This window comes from Episyrphus balteatus, chromosome X (assembly GCF_945859705.1).
Source record: "Episyrphus balteatus chromosome X, idEpiBalt1.1, whole genome shotgun sequence".
Taxonomy (NCBI): Eukaryota; Metazoa; Arthropoda; class Insecta; order Diptera; family Syrphidae; genus Episyrphus; species Episyrphus balteatus.
The window spans coordinates 2,274,559-2,281,379 of record NC_079138.1 but is presented as its reverse complement, the minus strand read 5'-3'; positions in this window follow the sequence as shown (position 1 = coordinate 2,281,379).

Below are 6,821 nucleotides of genomic sequence, written 5' to 3'. Positions count from 1 at the left end.
CATACAAGCTGAAATAATAAGCTTTCAGGTGGTATAAAATTTATGGTAGGATGTTATATAAAAATATTGACAAAAGGTTAGTGGAATAAAAAAAAAAGGTTTTTTTTTTATGAAAACTGATTGCATTTAAAAAAATTCCATCTTTATTTAAGATAAATAATTTTTGCTGATTGTTAAAATGATGGACGAAGAAAAAAAAGTTAATTTTTTTGCTTTCTTCATGAAAAATTAGTGATTTAAAAAAAGTCACAAATAATATAGACTTAAATATAAATTTGGTTTTTAGAAAAATATTATTCGATTTTTAGATGGTATAACTTTTTTGTATAAAAAATAATTGACAACATGATAAAAATCAATCAGAAAACTGACAAATTCACTGGGTTTTCAAGATCTGGAATTTAATTAGTGAAACAATTCTCAATCGATTTCTTGCAATTTATTATTATTTCTATCGTCAAAATAAAGATTTACTATATGCATTTCCTCTCCTAGATATTAATTTTTATTGAACAAACTTCTTTAAATTCCAAAGATTTGAGATCCGTTTATATAACCTGGCCTGGCAGATAACAATAATATCTACTTATGCACTATCTGCAGGCCCTGTTTCGAAATTGCCAATTAGGTGTGTTTGGTTTAATCCATAAATACCATTGTATGACATATCTATAGATAATTTTCCATCTTCGAGTCGAAGTCGGAGTCGGTCTATTATCGTTTCGGAGCAAGCAATCAATTTTCCTTTATTACATCATCTTTTTGTAAACCATTAACTAATTATTAATTTCTAATACCTTCGCTATATTGCCTGCACCAAAACCAAATGAATTATAATTCTATATGGCTATATACTATACATGCCTATTATAAGCCTTCAATGTGTTTTGAGTGTATACACGTATACAAAAGCAGGATCTATTAAATTGAAGATTTACCTTTAAACCACTGTGTTGTTTGTTGTCGTCTATAAAAGTTATCTATATAGCAACTGGGGAATCTGCAAATTGATATCGATGTGGAGGTGCTTCAGCTCCAGCTCCAATTTCGAGCATCTAAATCTGGAATCTCTCTTGTTTTCTCTTATATTGTTTCCATTTGAATTTATTGTCAGTTGAAGATGCTCAAGTATTAAAAGTCATAAATCTTGAAATTCAAGCAAAAGCCGACGGCTTGAATGAATTTTCTTCTATCTTAACTCAAATTTTCTTCTCTAATTACAACAACAACAACAAAAACAACAGCTCTCAATAATAAAACGGTGATACCTACCAACGTTGACAAAATTTCACATATGCTCTGCTCATATTTGTATAATATGCCCATTTATCAATTCTATGAATATATATACAAACTTAGGTACAGAAATATTATCTATCTTTGTCTTTGTCGCGTTGTCGATGTTTTTGGTGTCATTTTCCATCTTGTCGTTGTGTGTTGTAATTATCCTCGAAGATTGTAAAAAAGAAAAATCATTAAATTTGCCAAATGCGATTAAACGTAAGTTTACTATAACTCCTCCCTCCTCCGCCTCTGGCTCGTTCTCTGCACCCATCATCCAACAATTTTTCCACAAAAAAAAGAAGAAATTCTACCACCATCGGCAGAATTCCCTTTCCGTCAGATTTGATTTTTTTTTTTTTTTTTTACTTCGTCAAGGGAAACCAAAGAAATTACAATTTTTTGTATCTTTACATCATGTTGTCGTCGAGGAATGGAACTTTGTCTGTGTTTTTTTTTTTTTTGTGGGTAATATCTTCATCTTTTTGTTTGCCTTTTCTATGATGATACGCGTTTGGTTCTGTTTATTTTGGCACGCGTCTGTCCTTAATCGGAAAAAAACCTTAAAAAAAAAAAAAGAGTACAAAAAGCAACGAAAATTCAATTAAAAATCTACACGCCTCCTCCTTTGTTTCGAAAGGAAGAAATTTTTATCACGATATTTGCATTATTAAGTATTTCAAACAACAAAAAGGAAAAAAAAAAAGGATTCTTCCTTTTTAATAATCGAATCATAAAATACACAACAACAACAACATAATTTTGTTTAAATACCCTTCCGCACCTCAATACCCTCACAAATAAGTTTCATGTTTAAGGACTCTTTTCTTTGGTTTTTATCAAATGTATTTAACAGTTTCATCATAAAATTGTGGAAATTCGGGAGAAAAAATTATACAAATTGTATAAATGTTATAAGAAATATTAAAGAAATCTCACATATTTTTTCGACGGTGAGTCCACAGACAAACCTTGACAAACACTAAAGTGTTAAATAACCCATATTTAAAATGTTGACTCTTAAAAAACTCATAATTTTGACAGTCAGTGAATGGTCAGCAAAAAACACTTGCTTTACTATTTAGTCAGTGATTAAATTAGAGGAAATTTAAAGGTCACTGTGGCGTATACGCAACTTTTTTTTATGAAATTAACGTCATTTGAGGATTTTTAAATTGGAACAGGCACGAAAACAACTTTTTAGTTTATAAAAAAATAATTATAGTTAAATTGTAACCATCCGAACTTTTCCATTAGGTCAAGAGCAAAAATTGACATTGACATTTGATTTGGAGTTGGAGTTGGAAACAAATCTGGAAACCTGTGAAAGTAGATAAAAAATTTCCTTGCATTGTTAGAATTAATACAAATAATTTCTAGTGAAACAAAACCAATATCCAAAAATGGACAGAGTTCGTCAAGTGATAAGGCAGAAAAACTACAAGACGACAGAGTGACAAAACGACAGATTGGATATTTCGTAAAAAATAAATCATTTCCTACAGAAAGTTAACACTTCACATCTTTTTTATTAATGTTTTGCTATTTCCTACTCAAGTTATATTTCTCTTAAACGATCCATGCGATTGTCAAAAGTTTGTCACACAAAAATTTCAACTTAATTTTAAAAGAAATGTAAAAAAGGATTAAAAGTTGTTTAAAAAAAAAAAAAAACATTTTGGTGATATGGCAAGTAACATTAATTTTGGTCCCAAAAAAATTCAATTTCCCATCTAGGATATGTTCCAAACCTCATCACTACTAAGATTGAACTGAATCCCTTCAGTGTTTTAAGGGGACCCACTGAATTTTCTGTGAGCATGGTTTTTCGTGATCTATTGTTCTTCAAAGAAGAGCTTTAACTTTTGCCAAGAGATGAACCCTTGAGATATTATAAGCTTGAAGATAAAAAAAGTAGGTCCTAAAATTACACGGTTTTTGAAGTATTCAACGCAGTAAGCGCAGACGTCACTGCAAAATTCTAGCTAGCCTCCATGATTTTCGTAGGTATGTACTTGGACTTGAAAAAATGATGTCAGGGATAATTTAAATTCCATGCCATTGCAACGCAAAAAAATATAATAAAATAAGAAAAAGTATTAAAAAACCACAAGTAAAAACACACAACTGTTACAATAGACAATTTTAAGATGAATAAGAATAAGAATAAGAAGAAGACTGTGAAGAAGCCGTTAATTTAATTAAATCGGTATTTACTGGTGCAGAGGAAGAAGAAGAAAAATGAAGAAGCAAAATAAAAACATTTGTATGCCACTTAAAAATGTAATACATAGTTTTTAAACGACAAACTTTTCTTCGCACACAAAATGCATTTAGGTAGGTATATAATCCTATCTGTTTTATAGGTGTAGGTATATATGCGTTTTTTTCCAAGTTTATAATATATAATGTGGATTGAGAGTACAAAGTACGTAGAAGAGCAGAGCAGACCTCTTCGAATTTTACTTTTCTTTTCCCCTGATTTTTTTCTAGGATTTTAGTTTTTTTTTTTCAACCTTAAAAGTGCTAAGAAAAAAAAATAGGTATTTTATAATTGCCGAGAGGTAATCAAATTAGAACCACAAGGGAAAAAAAAAGCCAAGAGAAAGTGGGAGAAAAAAAGATGAAAAAGTTAAGGACATCAAAAAGTCAATAAGTAATTAGGGACATCTCAATGTAGGACATGATTCGGTTTCTTGGTTTTATTTTTTTTGATTTTTTTTTTAAATCCCTTGTTCGCTTCTTCTCGTATAATAATCCTACCCACACTTCGAAAAAAAAAATGCAGACGTCTCCCATTTCCCACTGACTTAGAGACGGTTGGTCAGTCGTTTGCCATTTACTCCTGAGCTTTCTTTCTTTAAGGAATCTTTTTAAAATGTAATTTGCTAAGTCTTTTTTTTTTCATATTTTTAAAAGTGTCGTCTTGCTTTTGAAGAAGACAACGACGACCGACGACCGACAACACGAACTGTTTCCTGTAGAAAAGAATGAGCTCTGTGTCCATTTTAAGTTGCAAAATGCCTTGAGATTAGGAACTGTCTTTAAATTATTCTTGGAGAGAAGTTTATCTTCTCCCGAACCGTTTGATCTATGATCATGACGTAATTTGAGTTAAATGTTCACCAGAGAAATGGCATGGAATTTCTTTTTTGTTCATTATTTGGGCAAATATTTTCCTGAGTTGCACAAATTAGCTTTATTTTTGGTTTTGATGACAAATTAAACGTTTATACTTAAGTTTTTAGACGTTTTACAAGAAATCATTGGCTTTTTGAGAACAATTACAGATTTTAGTGTCTCTTCGAAAAAAACACCCTTTCACCTAAATTTTTTTTATGAAAACTCTTTATTCATGCTTTCTATCCCAAATAAAATGTTTTTACCAAATTTCATTAGGGTGACCCATCATTTTTGTTCCTTTCAAAAAAACACCCTTTTGATCATGATATTTTTATAGACCCTTTAGATTCTTGTAACAAAATTACTAAATTTCAATAGGGTACCACTAGTATTACTCAATTTTTCAAATATACCCATATTTTCTCTAAACCTAAAAAAAAAAACACATGAAAAAAATTTATAGATTTCTTTTATTCGTTATTCCCATGGGAAAGAGAACATATCTTATGAATTTCATAAGGGTACCTTTTATACAATTGATTTTATCCGACTTATCGCGGATTTTTCCCAATTTCCCAAAAAAACACCCTTTAACCTAAAATATATGTATAGACTTTTTGGGTTCTTAGTTTCTGTTATAAATGAAACATTTTCACCAATTTTCATTGGTGTAACAATTTTTTTCCCAGTTTTCGTAGTACTAATTCCAAATTTCACCATTTCTTTAAAAAAAAAAAACACCCTTTAACTCAAGACATTTTTGTACACTTTATGGGTTCTTAATTCTTATACCAAACAAAACTTTTTCACCAAATTTTAAAAATTAATAAAATATAAGTCAGCTGTTATGATACCTTTCTTACACACAACTTAACCCACCAAAAAAAAACACCCTTTCACCAAAAACATTTTTAAAAACTTTATGAGTCCTTTGTCATGAGTCAGTGTAGCATGTTTTTCACATAGGTTTCTGTTATATTTTACCTGTTCAGGTCAAAAAATAAGCACCCTTGTTTTTAATCTGCAATAACTTTTCTTAGAGCAATCGGATTGACTTTATTTTTATGTCATTAGATTCAGCATAAAAAAAATACCTTAAAAACATGTGTCATATGATGATATTTCACAAACAATTTTTTTCACTATATCTTTGAGGATAACTTGTAAGGTGTTTTCTATAATAAAACCACTCGTTACGTAAAAATCTTTAACATTTTCACTAAAGGTATTAAATCTACCATGGGAATGTGATTAATATAAATATAGTGACTATTATTTGAAGACTTACCTATACTTTTGTGATGTCAAAATCTTCAATCAATATTAATCAAAAACCATAAAAGTTTCGTGAAATAAAAACATCGCACAGACGAATCAAAAGTATCAAATTAGAAACACCTCTATAAATAGCAAGAATATTTAATTAAAACAACAATTAACAAAGCTCATCACTCAATTTCTCTCTCACTCTCTCACTCTCTCTCTGTCTTTCCCTTTCATTTGCACCCCTAAGCCCTAATGCCAAGACCAAGCTAATGAGACATCACATTCACAATAATTACCTCCATTCAAGTTCGAACAGATTTTTTTTTTTTTTTTTTTTTTGCTGGCTGCTACTTCTTCTCCTTATGCCAATTGTGCATGAAACACACAACCGCAATCATGCCTAGATATAAAGAGATAGATAGAAAGAAGGTGTAATGTTATAGGAAAGGATATCTTCTATCTTCCTATATATAACCAAACCAAACCAAACCACCTTTGCCTTATCTATGTTCGCTTACAAATGGAACGTTCAATCTTGTGAAAAGAAGAACTAGAAATAGAAATGAAATAATGGTGTGAAGCATCCTTGTGTGTGTCTTTTAGTTTGGCTGGCAAACGTATCCTTTTGGACATTCCTTATTACGAATTGAATTATTAATGAGAAAAGAAAAGACGATAGATGGAAGAAAATTTGAACGAGTAAAATGTAAGAAAATGAAAAGCGACAGAATAGTAATGATACACTATACTGGAGACCTGGACTTGGACTATAAGGATTTTAGAGGCCATTTTCCCAATACACACATTCACACACTCGACTCTTGAGCCTGAGCCAGTTGAAAAGACCTAGCTTATATATTACACATTTTATTCCCACAGGATGAAACTGTAAATGAAATGTCCTTTTTGCTTATACGAGTTATACACTCGTCGTTAGTCGGTCGGTCGTATTGACAAAATAATATACACACCCTGTTGTAGTGTTGTCTATACATATGTATATATGAAGAACATAGAGTTAAGATATATATTTGTATGAATAAGGATGAAAAAAAAAAAAAAAAAAAATTCGAAATACGATATCGAATGAATTATAATAGTCAATGAGATGATAATGTTTTCCCCCCAGAGACCTTCCGGGGGGTGGTGGT